Genomic DNA, 21413 nt, shown 5'->3' with positions numbered 1-21413 from the left:
ATGTGTGTTTGTGTATCTATCTATCTATCTATCTATCTATCTATCTATCTATCTATATGCCAAATTTTCGGTATTGTGTTTCTACATATAAGTGTATATGCACACACACACACACACACAATGGAATACGATTCTCCCATAAAGAAATAAAATCCTCTTATTTGCAGCAACCTGGGTGGAACTGAAGGTCATTATGTTAAACTGATAAAAGTTGGGCACATAAAGACAAATACTACATGCTTCCATTCATACATGAGAGTTTAAAAAGTTGATCTCATGGAAATAGAGAGTAAAATGGTGGTTATCAGAGGCTGCAAAGGGCAGGGAGAAAAGAGATGAAGAGAGGTTGCTTAATGGGTATAAACGTTCACATAGATAGGAGTAGTTTCTAGTATTTGATAGTATAGTAGGGTGATTATAGTTAAAAATAATTTTTTTAATATCTAAAAGAGAAGATTTGAAATGTTCACAACATAAAGAAATAAGTATTTGAGGTGACAAATATCCTAAATATCCTGATCTGATCATTACACCTTGTATGTATGTATCAGAATATTATGTGTACTCCATAAATATGTACAATTATTATGTATTAATAAGAAATGAAGGAAGCAACCATTCTCTACAGGATTTAAATAAGACCCAGAGTTTTATAGTTTAGTACTCAAACATTTAGGATATAATTCAAAAGTACTTATCATGTAAATATCTAGGAAAATCTCAAACTGCACAATAAAAGAAAAACAACCAATGTCAATGCTGAAATGACATAGATGCTAGAATTATCTGACAAAACCTTTAAAGTAGGTATGATACAAATACTCTGGAAACTAATGGGAGAACTCTCTTAAAAAGAATTGAAAGATAGAAAGTCTTAGCAAAAAATTGAAGTTACAAAGATGAACAAAATAGAAATTTTAGAATGAAAAAATGTAATAACCTGAAAGAAAGAAGCACAAGATAAGATCCATAGCAAAATGGAGATGCCAGAGGCCCTATAAGCTTGAAGCAATAGCAATGAAAATAATACAATCAGAACAGAGAGAAGCACAATTGAAAAAATAAAAAAGACAGAAACCTATAGATTCAAGATAGTTACTCAGTGAATGCAAACAAGATAAACTCAAGAAAATATATATCCCAACATATAATTAAATTGCTGAAAACTAAAGAAAAAGAAAAAAATTTTGAAATCTTATACAGAAAAACCATAGTATATTCAGATGAACAGTGATTCCAGTAACCAAATCAGAAACTATGAAAGAGAGACAGAAGTAGCACAACATTTTTTGAGTACTGAAAAAAAAATTATCAACCTAAAATTCTATATCCTGTAAAAATATCCTGCAAGAATGAAGGTAAAATAAAGGCATTCTCAGATGAAGGAACACTAAGAGACTTTGTTGTTAGAAGAACTACTCTAAAGTAATTGGTAAAGTAAGCTTGTCAAACAAAAGAAAAATGATAGCAGTAGGAAACATTTAATATCAGGAACAAAGGCCAAGCAAGAGAAATGGTAAATATATGTATAAACATAAGAGAATGTTCACTTCTTGAGTTCTGTAAAATATGTTTGGTGGTGAAAAGCAACATATGAGATCAACACACAAAAATCAACCATATTTGTATATGTTAACAATAAACATTTGAAAACTGATATAAAAAAGCCTTTTTCAACAATTCAAAACTTCAAATACTTGAGTATAAAGATAACCAAAAAATGTACAGGATCTGCATGCTAAAACTGCAAATGCTGATGAATAAAATAAAATAGGACCTAAATAAACAAGGAGAAATACCACATTCACGGATTAGCACATTTAATGGTGATCAATTCTCCCCAAATTGATTATAGAGTTAACGTAATTCCAATAAAAATCACAATAGGATTTTTTGAGATAGAAACATATGTAAAGGTCAAAGAAGTAGAATAACCAAAACAATTGTGAAAAAGAAGAAGAAAGAAGAATCATAGTACTTGATTTTAAGACTTACTATAAAACTACAACAATAAGGACTGTGTGGTATTGTCAAAGAGATAGACCCATAAATCAATGGTACTGAATAAATAGTTCAGAAATGCATCCACACAAATGTGGGCAATTAATTTTTGACAAAGATGTAACAGCAATTCAGTGGAGAGAGTGTAATCTTTTCAACAAATCATACTGGAGCAATTGGACAACCACATGCAAAAAAAATAAACCTTGACATAAACCTCACACTCTTTGCAGTAATTAATTTAAAATAGATTATACATCTAAAAAATACAGTAAGTTTTTTTATAAGTACAGTTGGAAAAAGTTTTTAATCTTGGATTTAAGCAAAGAGTTCCTGGAGAACACATCAAAAGCATAGTCAATGAAAGAAAAAAATAATAAATTAGGCTTCATCAAAAATAAAAACTTCTATATTGTGAAGACATTGTTCAGAGATTAAAAAACAAGTTAGAGGCTGAAAGAAAATATTTTCAATTGATATTTTATAAAGGATTTGTATCCAAAATACATAAGATCCCTCAAAACTCAGGGAAAAAAATGAGCAAAATACTTGAAAAGACACATCATCAAAATTATATGGAAAGCAAATACACACATGAAAATAAATTCAACACTTCCAAACCACAACGAGAATTACTGTGTACCTACTAGATTACCAAAAATGAAAATGGCTAAACCTACCAAGTACTGGTAACGATGCAGAGTAACTGGAACTCTTCAAAATTGCTAGTAGGAATGAAATACGGTAAAGCCACTCTGAAAAACAGATTGGCAGTTTCTCATAAAGTTAAACTTCCCACATGATCTGGCAAATCCACTCCTAGGTAGAAAAATGCAACAGCCTATGCACATAAAGTTTACAGGAGCTCTAATAATAGTTTTTAGAAGCTGGAAACAACACAAATATCCTTCAGCCAGTGAATGGATAAACTGTGATATGTTCACACCACAAACTACTTCTCAGAAATAAGAAGGAATGAACTATTCATATATACAACAACTTGGATGACTCTCAAAGGCATTATGCTCAGTGAAAGTTTACAAATCCTATGAGTCCACTTATAAGTCATTCTTGAAAAGACAAAACTGTAACAACAGAGAACAGATCAGTGGCTCTCAGGGGCCAGGGATGGGAGAAGGATGTTACTGTTACGGGTGGGTCTTTGTACTTAGAGCTCCCGAGATGGTGGTGGGCAGCTCCCAAGATGCAGCAGGCCGCTCCCAAGATGGTGGCAAGCCTTTTATTCTCTGCCCTGGGGTTTTTGGCCTCGCAGATTCCAAGGAATGGAACCCTGGGCCAGGCGGTGAGTGTTATAACTCTCTTAGAAGCCAGGGGTCATGGAAGAGAACTGTGGAACCAAGCGACTAGTGCTCAGCTCAATTAAGATGAACCCGGGCACTTAGCCATGCAGGAACAATGGTGAGCCTTTAGCCTGATCAGGAGCAGCAATGGGTGCCTCACTTGATCAAAAGCTCAGCAGACACCCTGATGGATCCGGAGGGGTGGAAGTCAGTGGCGGGTCTACGATGGCGGCAAACAGCAGTGGTGGACAGCGAGCTAAATCTCAGCTCGAGCCGTAACAAATATGGACCAGAAGAGTGTGCACTTGCAAGATTTAATAGAGTGAAAACAGAGCTCCCATACAATGGGAGGGGACCCAAAAGGGGTTGTCCACTCCCGGCTCGAATGCCTGTGGGTTTATATCACAATCATTATCCCTCCCTTGTGCTCTCAGATGATACGTGATTTGACTATTTCTTTACCTCCTGCTTTTAGCCTAATTTGTATTTTAGTGAGACCTCTTTATTACCTGATTGGTCAGGTGTGAGCTGAGATACAAGCCTTGTGTTTAAAGATGGTTGCAGTCACCTTCCCCAGCTAGGCTTAGGAATTCTTAGTTCTAGGAAATCCAGCTAGTCCTGTCTCTCAGTGCCCCCTCTCAACAGGAAAACCCAAGTGCTATGGGGGAGGTCGGCCAACGACCACTGTTAACTGCTTCCTGCTGAGTTGGGGTGTAGTAGGGGTCATGCAGTTGAGATTTCCTCAGGAGGGGTGCCTTCAATGTCATTAACATCAGGGCATGGGCTAGCAGGCTGGTCCAGGGGTCCGCGGTAGATCTTAGACATGATCTGCATCTGGGGCTCCATTTGAAGAATGATTTGTAGTTTTACAGCTTTGATTCTGGAAGAGACAAACTTAACAAGCAGGTTAAAGATACAGGGATTGAAATGTATGGCCTGAAGTGCAGGGGCATATGGGTGTGGGTGGTGAAAGTGGGGTTTCCTTTAGAAAAACTCCTATACGATGGGGCATCAATATTTCCAGGAAGCTGCATTCTCCATAGAAGCTCTTGCTAAGGGGAGCTACTGGTAGTACAGCGGCATGGAGGAGGTGCAGTGAGAGTGAAAGGGGGTAAGAGAACAGTAAAGAGAAAAATATGACAAGGGAGGGCCATGGGAATGTATGATTCTAGTTACCTTCCTCACGGTTGTCACTTGAAGAGCAGGCGCAGATCCTCTAGAGGTTCACAGGAATAGCTAGTGTTGTCTCCCGGATTTTCGGGTTCCTTTGGCAGTATCCAGGGTTTGACTTGAGTGTGATGTATCCAAGACTCAACTCCAGCCACTTTAACAGCGATGGGGGTAGATAAAATGACTGGGTAGCGTCCTTCCCAGGATGTGTCTAGGGATGGGGAATTAGAGGGAAGGGACTTGACTAACACCATGTCACCAGGGTGGAATAATTCCTTTCCCTCCTCTCAGGGAGAGGTTGCCTGTAGTGTTTTAAGAACTTGTTTGTATTTGGCTAAGGAGGTGATGTCTGCAACTAAGTTGGCCATCTCTCGGTCAAGCACAAGGTCATTGGTTAGGAAGGGCTGTCCATACAGCATCTCATACGGACTAAGTCCTGCTTTCTGGGGAGAGTTTTGGATTCTTAGTAAGGCTATAGGCAACAGAGCAGGCCATGCAAGATGGGTTTCTTGGGTTAGCTTTTTTAGATGTCGTTTGAGTGTTTCATTCATTTTCTTGACTTTTCCTGAGGATTGTGGCCTCCAGGCACAGTGTAAGTGATATTGTATGCCTAAGGCCTGGGATACTCCCTGGGTTACTGCAGCCTCGAAAGCGGGGCCATTGTCACTCTGTAAGCCTCGGGGAAGTCCAAATCTGGGAATTATTTCATGAATTAGTGCCTTTATTACCTCTTGGGCCTTTTCTGTCCTACAAGGGAAGGCCTCTGCCCAACCAGTGAAAGTATCTACCCAGACTAGTAGATACTTAAATCCCTGAGATTTGGGCATGTGGGTAAAATCTAGTTGTCAGTCTTCTCCTGGGTAATGGCCTGTTCTTTGTTCTCCTGAAGGAGCCTGGCGACAAGGCAGAGGATATTTCTTTGGCACTCTTCACAGGCCCTGATTATCTGCTTGATAGTTTTGAAAAGGCCTGATCCAGTAAATAATGATTTGGCCATCTGATGGGTGCTATCAATGCCAAAGTGAAAGGTCTGGTGAAGGGGTTTAAGGCATTTCCATTGGCTAGCTGCAGGCAAAAGTATTTTTCCTTCTTCGGTGGCTAGCCATCCTGAGGGGAGAAAACTATGTCCTCATGAGGTTCCCCATTCTATTTCTTCTGCTGAGTACTGGGGCTTGGTTTCCTGGAGGGCATTACCCCATACTAGGGGCCCTTCTATAAGCATTTCTAATGGAGGGTCCCACCTGGTGGCTCTTTTGGCTTCAATATCCGCTTGACGATTCCCTTCTATTTCTCTTTCCTTTCCTTTCTGACAACCCCGGCAGTGTAAGCCTGCCACCTCTTTAGGCTTCTGTGCAGCCAATAATAATCTCCAGTGGCTTCCTGATGTTTGATAGGTGTTCCCTCAGAAGTTAGGAATTCTCTTTCTCTCCATATTGCTGTGTGGGCATGGAGGACTAGGTAAGCATACTTAAAGTCTGTATATATATTTACTCTTTTTCCTTCTCCTAATTCTAGTGTATAATGGCCCCTGCTTTTGCTAGAATGCCTCTCCCTAACGAAGGAGTGGGGCTTTCAGGCATAATTAGAAAGGCATGTGAAAAGAGTAAAGTTCCCCAGTCACAACTTAGTGGCTGGGAGAAGTATCTAGTGACTGCCTGTCCTAGGACCCCTTGGATAGTGACAGATCTGGAGGACAGTTCTCCGGGACAGGAGAGTAAGACTAAGAAGGCCGCACCAGTGTCCAGGAGACAGTTAACCCCCTGACCCTCAATGGTCAAGGCTACCCGGGGCTCTGTGAGGGTGATGGCATGGGCTGGCGCTTGCCCCAGGCACCATCAGTCCTGTTGCTGGATCATCTGGTTAGTGGCTTCTGACTCAGGACCTTCATCCCCTGGGGCAGTGGGCCTTCCAGTGATTCCCTTGACATAAGGGGCATGAACAAGGGGTTGGCTTATTTCTATTCGGACAATCTTTTTTAAAGTGTCCTTGTAGACCACACTGGAAGCAAGCCCTATTAGGCATTTGATTTGCCCAGCCTTTCCCTGTTCCAGAGCCTCCAAAGTCAGCTTGCCTGAGGGCCATGACTAAAGCAGTGGCCTTCTTTTTATTCCATTTGTCCCATTCTGCCTGCTCCTTCTGATCTCTATTATGAAAAACTGAGGTTGCCAAATTCAGTAGGGTTTCTAAGTTTTGCTCTGGGCCTAAGGTGGACTTTTGAAGTGTTTTTCCTAATGTCTACAGCTGACTGAGTGATAAACTTATCCTTTAAGATTAGTTGGCCTTCAATAGAGTCAGGTGGCACGGAGGTATGCTTCCTCAATGCCTCCCTTAGTCTCTCCAGAAAGGCAGTAGGATTTTCTTCCTTTCCTGTGTTATAGTGGACATCATTGACTAATTCATAGGCTTCTTCCCAGTTTTCTTTAGTTCTTCTAGCACGCAAGTTAGCAAATGTCTGAGGCACCAATCTCCATGTTCTGATTCTGTGTCCCAGTGAGGGTCTACACTGGAACTACCTGCTGGCCTGTGGGGAATTGTTCCCTTTCCTCTGTTGTCATCCTATCGTTGGCCTGACTGAGATACCAGAGATCGCCAAACTCTCGGGCTGCAGTTATGGCAGCACATCTCTCATTTGGGGTTAGTGTCTGATCTAGCAGTAACATTATATCTCCCCATGTCAGATCAAAGGATTGTCCTAACCCTTGTAAAACATCAATATAGCCATCAGGGTTTTCTGAGAATTTACCTAGGTCTATTTTAATTTGCTTCAAGTCTGAGAGGGAAAAAGGTACATGCACTCTGATTGGGCCGAATTCTCCTCCTCCCACCGTTTGGAAGGTGCATTATCAGGGAATTTTGGCACTCTTGGGTTCATTGTTTACCACTTTGTATATCTCTTTTTGGGCCATTTAGGTTGAAGGGGGGTCTTATTAATTGGGGAAGGGGCAGGGAGGTAGACTCTGAGGGCTTCCTGTAGAGCATAAATTACACTTTTTACATAATTGCGAGTTGTCTCTTAATGAAAAGAAAGTTTGCACATATGGCACTTCACTCCATTTGCCCTCCTTTCTACAAAAGAGTCTAGCTGTAAGATGGTGTTATAACTTTTACTTCACTCAGGGGGCCAGGTTTCTCCCCCTTGAAGAGGATATAGTGGCCAGGCAGTAACTGCAGAAGAACATAAGTCGCTTATTTTTTTATTTTTATTTTTATTTTTAGATGGAGTTTCACTCTTGTTGCCCAGGCTGGAGTGCAATGGCGTGTTCTCGGCTCACCGCAACCTCCACCTCCTGGGTTCAAGCAATTCTCCTGCCTCAGTCCCCCGAGTAGCTGGGATTACAGGCATGCACCACCATGCCCGGCTAATTTTGTATTTTTAGTAGAGACAGGGTTTCACCATGTTGGTCAGTCTGGTCTCAAACTCCTGACCTCAGGTGATCCACCCACTTCAGCCTCCCAAAGTGCTGGGATTACAGGTGTGAGCCACCGCGCCTGGCTAAGTTGCTTATTTCTTAGTGTCTGAGGGTCAAATTGGTCCCAATTCTCCAGAATACATCTTAGGGGCGTTTTTGCCTTGGGGGAAATGTTTCCCATCTGAAAAAAAGAACATAGGGATGCCAGCACCGCTAGTCATTTTCCAATGAGCATTAGTCCTAGAGTGTCCTCTGTGGTCCTAATGTTTATTCCTTTTCAGGATGCGTAACCACCCATGGACCTCTGCTTATTGGATTAGTTACACTCACTGATGTAGCAGTCCTGCACCCCTTTTCCTGCCTTTCTTGACCACAAAGAAAGGGGTCCAGGCTGCTGGATTCTAGTGGTCCTTTACCAGCATGCCCAACATTGCCTTTGTGCTCAGGGGTGAGTCTTAGAACTGGGCTGTGTTCCTGAGTATTTCATAACAACCCCGGTGCCCCATCAAGATGCATTCCCATAAATAACAGTTCTTATGCAAATTCACTTCAGAGAGGTGTGTAGGTAACTTTTTGAGTCAGTATTGAGATAGAGTTTTTTGATTCTATAAGTACTTTAAGGCTTGGCTGAGTGCAAACAGCTCGCATGTTTGAGAAGACCAATTATTAGGCAATTTTCCTAACTCTGCTTTTACAAGAGTTTCCCTATCAATTACTGGATACCCAATTGTGGTTTTTTTTCCTCAGTCACCTGGGAGGAACCATCTATCTCCTGTCCCGAAGGGAGTTCTTCCTAGGTCTGGTCGGACCTTTGCATGGTAATTAAGATTTAAATCCCTCATTAGGAAACCTGCTGGGTTAAGAGAATTTTCAATGGTTAATGTTAAATTACCTTTTTCTAACAGAATAGCCCCATACTTTAAGATTTTTGAGTTAGTAAGCTACTTTTTTGCTTTTTTTGACTTAGGATAGCTCTGAACTGGTGAGGTGTGCTCTCAATGAGGTTTCCTCTAAAGGTTATTTTTTCTACTTTCTTCTGTTAGCAAAGCAGTTGCCGCTACCAATTGAATGCATTTGTGGCTTACTGGGTTAAAGATTTTTGATAGGAAGGCTATGGGTTGTCAGTGGTCTCAGTGTTTTGGGCTACGCCCTTGTTTACACTGACAACAGTGTAGTATTGGAGTGTTATAGCCTCATAGAGAAGACTTTCAATTATCAATTATAGGCCTTAAATTTACCCTAGCTTTTAAAGGAATAGAGTACACTGCTTTTTCTTTTTCTTTTTTTTTTTTTTTCTTGAAATGGAGCCTTGGTCTGTGGCCCAGGCTGGAGTGCAGTGACGTGATCTCGGTTCACTGCAAACTCCGCCTCCCGGGTTCACGCCATTCTCCTGCCTCAGCCTCATGAGTATCTGGGACTACAGGTGCCCACCATCATGCCCGGCTAATTTTTTGTATTTTTAGTAGAGATGGGATTTCTCCGTGTTAGCCAGGATGGTCTTGATCTCCTGACCTCGTGATCCACCCGTCTTGGTCTCCCAAAGTGTAAGGATTACAGGTGTGAACCACTGCGCCCGGACTAGTACACTGTTATTTCTTTACTACTTATATATCTCTCTCTTTCTTTCTCCTTTGACTTTCTCTCTCTCTCTCTGACTCCCCTTTTGTCTGTCTCTTCCTCCCTCTCTCTGACTCCCCTTTTTTCTCTGTCTCTTCCTCCCTCTCTCTGCCTGTCTCATCCTCTCTCTCTCTCTTTGACTTTCTGTCTTTCTCTTTCTCTCTTTGTAGATGGATTTTGGGAACACAACAGAAGGACATTTGCTCATTACCCCCATTTGCCACTATAGGAATATGCGCCTCCCTTTTATTTACTCAAATTGCTTTCATCCTGATCTATTATGTTGTTGTAGACCCAGTTCCAGTTGTTAAAGTACTGGGTCCTCAGTTCTAAGGTCCTAGCCAAGGAGCCAAGGCTTGGACATTGTATTGCAGTGGGTAAGTTGGGTAGAAATTGGGGGAGGAGAACATCTTACAAAATGGAAGAGTAATCCTCCTAGCCATTTACAAACTTGGGGTCCTGGCAAGGGTGGTGGGGAATGGATCCCACATAACTGCACATGTCGAGAGCTATATACCTAAATTGAGAGGGACACCAGGGACAAGACTCCCTGGGTTCATAGCTTAGGTGCCTAAGGACACAGCATAGAGCTTCCCTAGATCCCTTTGGAGATACAACTTGCTCTAATACTTGGGAGAGGAAGTGAAAATCTGAAGCATTAGTATCTAGGAGGTAGGGATAGGAGGAAGTAGATTCAGAAGTAAGGAGAATTTTGGGGCTACACTTTCAAGAAAGTTCTGGTCAGGACCCAGGAGGTATGGGCCAGAAGGAGAGGTAGGGGTGCACGCATGGGCGACTGTTGAGTAGAGACTTCTGGCTGCACCATGATATCGATCAGCCACTGATGGCAGGTCAGGACAACGGCTTTCTGCCTCTAGTCAGCCCTTGGCTTCCCCCAGGAAAATTGGAAGGTAGTTCCAGGCAGACCAATGCTCCCAACCCAGAAGGGTTGGGGGTTGTTAGAAAACATTTTCCCAGGAAGGCTCACACCTGAGTCTTTAGTCCAGTGGCCATGCTAATCATATTTAACCTGCCGACAGGTGCCCAGTATTTTCCTCCAATTCTAAGGAAGGATAGGACAGAATAGCAAGCTAAAGTGGTCTGATATTACTCACCACTTTGGAGAAACCTCGTACAGGCCACCAAATGTTACAGGTGGGTCTTCGTTCTTAGAGCTCCCAAGATGGTGGCAGGCTGCTCCCAAGATGGTGACAAGCCTTTTGTTCTCTGACCTGGGGTTCTTGGCCTCATGGATTCCAAGGAATGGAACCTTGGGCCATGCAGTGAGTGTTATAGCTCTATTAGAAGCTGTGGGTCACAGAAGAGAACCGTGGAACCCAGCAACTAGTGTTCAGCTTGATTAGGATGAACCCAGGCACTTAGCCATGCAGGAACAATGGCAAGCCTTTAGCTTGATTGGGAGTGGCAATGGGCACCTCACAGTGGTGGATGGCGAGTGGTGAATTCATGAGTCCATATGTGTGTTAAATTTATAAAACTAATAAAAAGGTAACTTTTGTTGTGTGTTTACTTAAATAAAATGGTTAAAAAATGTTTTCTTTTGATTTTTTAAAATCTCAATCAGATCACAGACCTATTGATCTTATTCCCCTTGATGACAAACTTCTCAAAAGTATATTGCACACCAGAACTATACAAACTGGTTTATACAGAGAAATGCTTCCAAGAGAAATTAATAGTTTTGATGAGAACAAATTTTCCCGAATCAAACAGGTTTCTTTTCTTTTTTGTTGTAACCAGATATTTCCCAGGTTCTTTAATAGGTTATTGTTTACTGTGGAGCTCCAAGAGAATAATTTATTATACAGCATTACCCAAACTTCTGTGACCAGAACACCTATTGTTCTTGAAGTATTGATTAACATATCCCTGAGTTACCAGTTGTCTTAGCTCACTCAGTCTACTCTAACAAAATACCACAGACTGGGCAATGTAGACAACAGAAATTTATCTCTCGTGGTTCTGGAGAAATAATCAAGGTGCTGGCAGATCTGATATCCTATGAGGGCTCTCTTCCTGATATGTAGACAGCATCCTCTCTGTGCTCACAGACCTCCCCTCCATGAGTCCTCATGGACTCTTTCTCTTCTTCTTCTTATAAGGGCACTAATCCCATCTAAACCTAATCACCTTCCAAAGATGCCACCTCTAAATACCATCACATTAGGGGCTAGGCATTCAATGTATGACTTTTGAGGAAATACATTCAGCCCATAACACCATGTTATTTGGATCACTATTTGGGAACAGCTTTTGGGTCTTTCTTTCTAAAATCATCTTTACTGGCATATAATTTACCATTGATAAAACTTGCTGATTTTAAGTACACACCTCAATGAGTATTTACAAATGTATATAGTCATGTAACCACAACCAAAATCAAGATATAAAATATTTCCATCAACTCAAAATATTTTCTGATGCTGTGTGCAGTCATCCACCTTCCCACCACCCTGGGCACCTGGCAAACACTGATCTGCTCTAGGTCACTATAGTTTCCCCTTTTTTTAGAATTTAATATTAATGAAAGCTACAGTATATATTTTTGTATGTTTGGCTTCTTTCACTTAGCACAATGCTTTTGGAATTCATGATGTCATAAAACATGAACTATTTAGTTCATGTACTACAGGTTTGTTGATCTATTTACCAATTGACAGACATTTGTGTTGTTTACCAATTTTGGCTTTGAGTAAATCTCTAGAGATATTTGCTTAAAAGGCTATGTATGAACATAGATTTTTATTTCCCTCGAGTAAATACTCAGGTGTGTGATTGCTAAGTTTTATGATATGTGTCTGTTTAATTTTTTTTTTTTTTGATGGAGTTTCGCTTTTGTTGCCCAGGCTGGAGTACAATGGTGTGATCTCAGCTTACCACAACCTCTGCCTCCCAGGTTCAAGTGACTTTCCTGCCTCAGCCTCCCAAGTAGCTGGGATTACAGGTGTACACCACCACAACAGGCTAATTTTTTGTATTTTTAGTAGAGATGGGATTTTATCATGTTGGTCAGGTTGGTCTCAAACTCCAGACCTCAGGTGATCTGCCCCCCTCAGCCTCCCAAAGTGCTGGGATTACAGGCATAAGCCACCATGCCCAGCCATCTGTTTAATTTTATAAGAAACTACCAAATTGTTTTATAGAATGGGTGTACCATTTTGGAATACTTGAGAAAAACAATTTCTCTACATCTTTACCAATATTTGATATTGTAATTTTTCTGGGTGTGTACTCGTAAATCATTGTGGTTTCAATTTGCATTTGCCTTTTGACTAGTGATAGTAAGCAGCTTTTCATGTCCCTATTTGCCACTTTGTCAAAAAACAAACATGAATGACACATAAAGAAATATATTATTTTTAACTATAACTGCCCTACTACACTATCCAACACTAGAACTTACTCCTTCTGTCTATCTATATGTTAATACCCATTAAACAAAAATGTGGTCAGTTTGTATATTTATTATCAAGTTGTTGTTTATAGCTTTAGTTCTTATATTTTGTAAATGACCCCTTCATATTATGAGGTGCCCTGCCTTATTTCCAGGATTGGTAATATTCCTTGCTTTGACACTTACTTTATTTGAAATTATTAATTCCACTCCAGATTTCTTTTTATTAGTTTTGGCATAGTATATCTTTTTCCATCCATGATTTTTAACATATCTGAGTTTTTGTATAGATTTATTTTATTTTATATTTTTGAGATGGAGTCTTGCTCTGTTGCCCAGGCTGGGGTGCGGTGGTGCAATCTCAGCTAACTGCAACCTCTGTCTCCCAGGTTCAAGCGATTCTCCTGCCTCAGCCTCCTGAGTGGCTGGGATTACAAGTGTGCGCCACCACGCCCAGCTAATTTTTTTATTTCCAACAGAGATGGGGTTTCACCATGTTGGTCAGGCTGGTCTCGAACTCCTGACCTCAAATGATCCACCTGCTCTGCCTCCCAAATTTCTGGGATTACAGGCATAAGCCATCGTGTCCAGCTGAAGTTTTTATATTTAAAGTAGGGTTTTGGTTTTTTTTTTTCCAGCATAGAGTTATGTCCTGCTTTTTTAAATCCCATCCAACAATTGTTGCCTTTTCATTGAAATGTTTAAATCATTAGTAACTAATGTAATTATAAACATGGTTGGATTAGATTTATCACCTTGTTGTTTTCTATTTATCTGATCTGATTTTTGTTCCATTTTCCCTTTCTACTACTTTTTGTATAGATTTTTAAATTAATTCATTTTTTCTCCCATCTGTCTTATTAAATATCTCTTTGCTTTATTGTTATATTAGTTTAGTAATTGCTCTAGAGTTTACAATGCTCTGGAGTTTACGTTTTCAGCTTATCACAGTCTTCCTTCAAATGATATTATACCATTTCATGGATAATGCAAGAAATGTAAGAATCTTATAATATAATATTATACTTTCATTCCATCCCATGTTTTGTACTATTATTGTCACACAATTTATGCCCACATTTATTATAAATCCTGTAATATATTGCTATTATTTTTGCCTTAAACAGTCATTTTTCTTTTAAAGAAATGTAAAAATTAGAAAAAGCATCTTTTATATTTACCCTTACATGTATCATTTTTGGTTTTCTTCATTCTTTTCTTTTCTTTTTTTTTTTTTTTTTGAGACGGAGTCTTGCCCAGGCTGGAGCGAAGTGGCGCGATCTCGGCTCACTGCAAGCTCCGCCTCCTGGGTTCACGCGATTCTCCTGCCTCAGCCTCCAGAGTAGCTGGGACTACAGCCCCCTGCCACTATGCCCGGCTAATTTTTGGTAGAGATGGGGTTTCACCGTGTTAGCCAGGATCGTCTGGATCTCCTGACCTCGTGATCTGCCTGCCTCGGCTTCCCTAAGTGCTGGGATTACAGGCATGAGCCACCGCACCCGGCCTCTTCATTCTTTTATGTAGTATTCTGTTTAATATTTTTTACAGTGCATGTCTGCTGGTGATAAATTCCCCTAGCTTTTGTTTGACAGAAATACTTTCATTTTACCTTTGTCTTAGAATGATTTTCTTTCTTTTGAGGGGGAGAAGTTGCATATGCAATTCTCTTCTGACTTTTTTTCCCTTTCAGTACTTCATTGGGATTCCTGTGGCAGTTAATCCACCAGTCTATTTATCTGTCCTGGGGTTATTCTTTTTGTTCCTTCTTTCCTCATGACAATCCATGCAAGAAGACAAAATACACAATGAGTGAGTGTGGGAACAACCTAGCTTAGAAACCCCATGTCCTACATGAGCCAACATCTCTTCTCACAACCCTTAGCCATAGCTTCCAGGGTCTTGCATATTCAAAATCAAAAATTATGACTTATCACTCGGTATATATAGTTATACCTAGAACTCCCAGTCAAGACACAATCTTCCAATCAGGGTTCATTGAGTTGCTTAGCATTGATATGACATTTCATTTTTATCACATTTCCTGGAGAACAGGGTTAGAAAGTTTTAAAACAGCAAATTCTCATGGAAAAGAAAAAAAGAGGTTTTAAGCCATTTACCCACATCCTTGAAGCATCTTCTTCTCTTGAAGCCCATTGTGTTGCGCTCTCCGGGTGTGCCTTCTCTTTCCTTCTTGGTCTCATCTTTCCCTCCCATGTAGGCTTTTACAAGGCGATGTCCTTAACTCTCTTCATTTCTCCTTCGTGCTCTCTCAATATCTTCACTAGCTCTTTTGGTTTGGGTCATCTATGCAGACAAATGCCAAATCCTTACCTGTAGCCTTAACTTGTCTAACAGCTCTAGTTTTGAATTTGCCAGTTCCTCCTGTGTGTGGTCACTTAGATATCTTGCAGGAATACTAAATTCAATTTATTTAATACAACTCTTCAACATTACCTACTGTATTTAATCACCATCTTCTCAGTCATTTTCAATTATAACATTTCTCTCTCCCCTGTTTTTCAGGCATCTTCAAAGTACTATAGATTCTACCTCTGTACTCTTTTTCTTATCAATATGGCCCCTCTTTTTCATGTCTATGCACTCTTTTTCTGCCTCTGAAATGCTCTAGGCTCACCATGCTGGTTGTCATGAAAACTGTAAAAAAAAAATATACTATATTTAATTGTCTATGCTTTGCTTTGGAAACTTCATCAGACCCTCTCTTACTCTTCTTACTTCAAACATTCCCTTGTATTAGCTCCTCTTGGTTTAGGATTGCTGTGGTTTGACTATTTGTGTCTCCTTCAAATTTCATGTTGAAACTTAATTCCCAGTGCAACAGTATTAAGACGTGCGGCTTTTAGAAGGTGTCTGCTCACTAAACACCAAATCTGCTGGCACCATGATCTTCGGCTTCCCAGGTTCCAGAATTGTGAGAAATAAATTTCTGTTCTTTCCAAATTACCCAGTGTCAGATATTTTGTTATAGCGCATAACAAATAGACTAAGACAAGGATCATACTTTCCTTGTACCTTCTTTTCTTCTCCATTACTCCAGCATGTGCTGGTGTTTCCCCAGAATTTTATACTATCTACACAGACTTTGGCTTCATGTCAATATACCTGTTACTAGGTGATTCCTAACCAGTATCTATACATTCCAAAAGAGTTCCAGAAAATTAGTTATTATCACTAGGCAGCTTCATCACTTGCTTCAACAATAAGAATTATGTCAGTCAACTTTGAATATGTGCCAAGGAATGGAAGAAAGGAAGCATTGAGGTAGAAGCAGGAATATGGTTTGTACCCAGTGCAAGCCTGATGTTGTAGTATAAGCCTACCATCTATTACAGGCTGAATTGTGTCCCCTACTCCACAAATTCTTGTGTTGAATCTCTAACCCTGAGGATCTTAGAGTATAACTGTATTTAGAGTTAGGCCCTTTAAAGAGGTGATGATAGTGAGGTCATTAGTGTGAGTCCTAATTCAAATTGACTGTTGGCCTTGTAAAAACAGGAAATTTGGGGAGCTGGGTGCAGTGGCTCACATTTGTAATGCCAGCACTGTAGGAGGACAAGGAAGGCGGATCACTTGAGGCCAGGAGTTCAAGACCAGCCTGGCCAACATGGCGAAACCCCATCTCTATAATAATAATAATAATAATAGCAAAAATTAGCCAGGGGTGGTGGCATGCACCTATAATTCCAGCTACTTGGGGGTGCTGAGGCATGAGAATCACTTGAACCCAGGAGGTGGAGGTTGCAGTGAGCTGAGATCGCACCACGCACTACAGTCCAGTCTGGGTGACAGAGCAAGACTCTGTCTCAAAAAAAAAAAAAAAAAAGAAAAAAAAGAACAAAAGAAGAAAGTAGAAGAAGGAGGAGGAGAAGGAGAAGAAGAAGGAGAAGGAGAAGAAGAATAAATTTGGATGCCCAAAGAGACATTAGGGATTTGTATGCACAGAAGAAAGGCCATCTGAAGACACAGTGAGAAAATAGCCATCTGCAAGCCAAGGAAAAAGGCCTCAGATAAAACCAAACTTGCCACCACCTTGATCTGAGGCTTCCAGCTTGCAGAAGTGTGAGAAAACAAATTTCTTTTGTTTCACTCAGTCTGTGGTATTTCGTTATGGCAACCCTAGAAAACTAACTCACCATCAATAAAAATGCATTTATGGCACAAACTGTCAACCTGTGTAAGTGCTAACAATAAAGTTTAAGTGAAAGAACAGACCCTGAACAAATTTTGTAACCACAATCATGTGGGAAAAGAAAGAAAATTCTATTTCTCCAGTTTTACCTCTTTCCCTCATTTATTGATATTAATATTTATTAATATTATGTGTAATTTAATAATACACATAATATTTAGGTCATGCTAATGTCCTTTAAAATATACATACATTGAAATAAAGCTAAGTTTATATCTTTGTAGCAGCAGCAGCCTCTGAATACTAGCCCCCTCTTTCCTTTTCCCTCTCCTTCATCTAAAATGGACAATTATGGGGAACCATAGCAGATGTTGCTGGTGAGATGCTAGTAGAAAGACACGTAGGAGATAAAGCTTAGGCCAGGCACAGTGGCTCACGCCTGTAATCCCAGCACTTTGGGAGGCTGAGGTGGGCGGATCACAGGGTCAGGAGCTCAAGACCAGCCTGACCAACATGGTGAAACCCTGTTTCTACTAAAAATACAAAAATTAGCCAGACATGGTAGTGTGTGCCTGTAATCCCAGCTACTTGGGAGGCTGAGGCAGGAGTATCACTTGTACTCAGGAGGCAGAAGTTGCAGTGAGCCGAGATTGCGCGACTGCACTCCCGCCTGGACTACAGAGGGAGACTCCATTTCAAAATGAACAAACAAACAAACAAACAAAAAGCTTTGTGTTTACTCTTCCTGAAATTTCTCTTTGGCTCCGTGAAGTGGATATAAATGGATGAGAGTAAAAGCACCCCTGGCTGGGTAGTGGGAATCCTCTGCAATGCCTCAACATAGTTATTAAACCCTTAAATTCAGCTGCATGAGAAGCTGACAGCCAAGAGCTAAAATGTACCCAGACATTGCTTATTCTATCCTTTATTTCTGAACTATCACAATCAGTCTCTGATTTTTAATCTAGTGATAGTTTCTTATTTTTTAAAAGTCAAGAACAGCAAATACTCCTGCTGAGGATGGCAGTTTTAGTGAGGGTGAAGGAATAGGGAAGTGGAATATGTTGACAACTTACTTCTATAGCAAAGAGATTATTTCTTGTGTTATCTGCTTCCCTTGGCTCCTGGAATTTGGCAAAGACGTTTTTCTTCAAATATTGTATGAAACTGGCTTTCCATGTGGTGTGGGATTTAGAAATTAGATACTTGAACAAGTTGTATAAAGGAAGTGTATATGAACATTGTTTAAAATGCCAAGACATGTGAGCATTCAGCTTGGAATCAATTACAACCTTAAAGCAGGTCTGCCACACTGCCAAGTTGCTCCTTATTCTTTACGTCAGTAAAACTGGACAGATCATAGAGGTAGAAAATTATGGACATCATATTTGGGGAGATAATTTGAATTGAGCAAATACATAGCTATTTTTTAAAATAAAATGCCATATTTGTAGACTCATATATTCTGTTGCTTCAGACACCCTGATTCAAAGACAGACAGACAATCTTTTAATCATTTGAGAAATGAGAATTTAAGAAAAACTCTTCTTTCTGATTATGAGAGAGTGACTTCTTCCAACTCTCTGGAAATCCACTCAAGTGATAGGAATACTCCATCCTATAAAAATTGTTGGTCTGGGTATAAATTGTTAATCCATTATTTCAAGAAATATTTATTGAGTACTTCCTCTAGGTACTGGCTGCACATCAAGATAGACAAAGTTTCTACCAGATGGAGCTTATATTCTAGCAGAGGAACACAGATAGTAAACAAGCAAATAAGTTCAGATACTGTTAAGTGCTAAAAAGAAAATATAACAGGATAAGAGTGGGTCCTCACTGAAGACCTCAGTGAGAAGGTAACACTGAAGCTGAGAACTCGATGACAGAAAGAAGCCAATCTTGGTCAAATCTTCTAGGGGAAGAGCTTTTCTGGAGGAGGGAATGGCAAGTGTGAAGGCCCTAACATGAGAAGAACTTGGCATGTTCCAGGACAAAAAGAAGGCAGTGTATCTGGAATATTGTAATAGGAGAGATGCGATCACAGAGGGTGGTCAGGGACCAGCTCTGGTAGGTGAAGCTAAGGTTAATGAGTTTTACTCTAAGTAGGAAAGGAAGCCCATGGTTTCAGGCAGAAAAGAGACAGGATCTGATTTATATTCTTAACACATGGTTCTGACCACTATGAGGAAAATCAATTTTACAGAAAAAGAGAGGTCAACCAGGAGGCTGTTGCAGTATCCAGATGGGAAATGATGGTGCTTCAGATAGGGTGGGCATAGTGCAGATGAAGAGAACCAGACTGATTCTGTATGTTTTGAAGTTGAGACTTAATAGGACTTGCAGAGAGATTGGATGTTGGAGATTAATGAAAAAGGGAAATCAAAGATGACTCCTGGATTTGGGGGTTTAACTATCGATTGACAGTGCTTTTATTTTCAGTGAAATATGAGTGATAATCGTTAGATAGATGACAGGGTCAGAAAAGGGAAAGGAGAAGACTTATGGGAGGTTTGAGGAGAGAGGAAAGGTGTAAAAGAGTTACGAAGTTTAAGAGAGAATATAATAGTAAGTAAAAAAGAATTGTTGCAAAGAGTTTTATCTCCCATTTGGGATTAGCTATTAGACAATACAAGATTTCCTAATAGGATCCTTGTCATTGTGACTGTCTTATCTAAGAGAAGGGATGGTCAGAAAAGAGAAATACAAATAGAAAATGCCATTTTACACCACTGTGCCTCTGACGTGTAGGGTGCTCAGTCTGGAAGCCAGGTGGCCTTCTGCCAGACACAAGATAAACATTATTTTAGAAAAAAAAAATCTTCCTGTAACATGGAAACATTCATATGAGTCTTACTAAACCTGAAAGAATTTACAGCAGAGATAAGCCAAACAAGTTTACTAATAGTGGTAAGAACCTTCAGCCTAAATGTACCATTTCCCACATTCCAGAATCTTGTTGAATCTAGGAAATGAACCTAATCCTATTTACCCATCTCTCCATCCATTTTTCTATTGATTCATTGATTTATTTAATGAATATTTACCGAATGTCTGCTGTGTGCTGCTATGTGCTAGTAACAAGGTAGATGCAGTCTCTACCTTCATAGAGCTAATATTCCAACAGAAGAAACAGACAAGAAACAAGTAAAGGAAATGAAATGATGAATGCTCAGGGAAAGCCTCTTTGAGGAGATGAAACTTAAGTCGAGGCGTGAAAGATAAGTGTCGGTAAGCTATACAAGAACCTGGGCGGGAGCATTCCAGACAAGTGTTAACAGGAAAGAATCTGGCATGACCAGAGGGATGCAAAACAGAGAAGAGTGACAGGGGATGTGACACCAGTGCCAGGCAGGGGCCAGCTCACTTAGGAGAAGTCAGAAAGATCTTATGAATTTTACTCTTGCTCCTCAATCAAATTTATCCAAAAGTTGCCAGAATAAGCTTCTTAAAAATGTTGATCCCAGCGATCATTTATCTGCTTAAAAACCTTCAGTGATTTCTCATTGCATTTGAAATTGAATCTAAATTACCCAGCTTAGCCTACAGGACGTGGAATGAATCAAGGATACGGCTTAGATTTTTGTCTTCTACAACTGTATGGTGCACCAATGATAAACTGGAGATGACTAGAAGAAGAAAAGTTTTTTGGGGGGATTGGGGAAATCCCATTATATAATACTTTCAATGCATGTGTAAAAAAATTCCATGAGTATAATTAATTAAGAAAATCTTTGGTGCACTTCTATTCTGTTGTCTACATTAAAGAATTCAGGGCCAGGCACAGTGGCTCACATTTGTAAACTCAGCACTTTGGGAGGCCGAGGCGGGAGGATCGCTTGATATCAGGAGCTCGAAGCTAGCCTGGACAACATGGTGAAACCCCATCTCTACTAAAAATACAAAAATTATCTGGGCATGGTGGTGGGTACCTGTAATCCCAGCTACCCAGGAGGCTGAGGCAGGAGAATCGCTTGAACCTGGGAGGCGGAGGTTGCAGTGAGCTGAGATCATGCCACTGCACTCCAGCCTGGGCAACAGAACGAGACTCTGTCTCAAGAAAGAAAAAAAAAATAATATTTGTGAGAAGTCCTATGATCAAAAAGTATCTTTATTCAAGACTTCTATTATGCATACTTATTATGCATACTTATTACCCATTGGCTATAGTATCTTTATTCAAGACTTCTATTATGCATACTTATTATGCATACTTATTACCCATTGGCTATATTCGTTTAGCCTATTGGAAAGTTTTTTTTTTTTTCAACCCAACTCCTCCAACTGCTTTGCCAGTCCCCAGTCTTCTTTCCAATCATTCCACCTCTCCATAAATTTCATATTTGATA

General features: G+C 40.2%; 1 long non-coding RNA gene across 2 annotated transcripts in view; it reads right to left on the bottom strand.

Moving 5' to 3' along the window:
* Positions 1–2027: 2027 nt before the first annotated feature.
* The window catches only part of LOC134758950 (uncharacterized), a 40540-nt gene continuing 21154 nt past the window's right edge, over positions 2028–21413 (bottom strand). For both annotated transcript variants that reach the window (XR_010134760.1, XR_010134759.1), the window contains exons 3-4: positions 4479–4683; positions 2028–4196 (exon numbers count right to left, since the gene is read on the bottom strand). This is a non-coding gene — a long non-coding RNA (uncharacterized lncRNA). The remainder of the gene's footprint in view (positions 4197–4478; positions 4684–21413) is intronic.

Source organism: Gorilla gorilla, chromosome 6 (genome assembly GCF_029281585.2).
Source record: "Gorilla gorilla gorilla isolate KB3781 chromosome 6, NHGRI_mGorGor1-v2.1_pri, whole genome shotgun sequence".
NCBI classification, from domain to species: Eukaryota; Metazoa; Chordata; class Mammalia; order Primates; family Hominidae; genus Gorilla; species Gorilla gorilla.
This window is presented reverse-complemented; position numbering and strand designations above follow the sequence as displayed.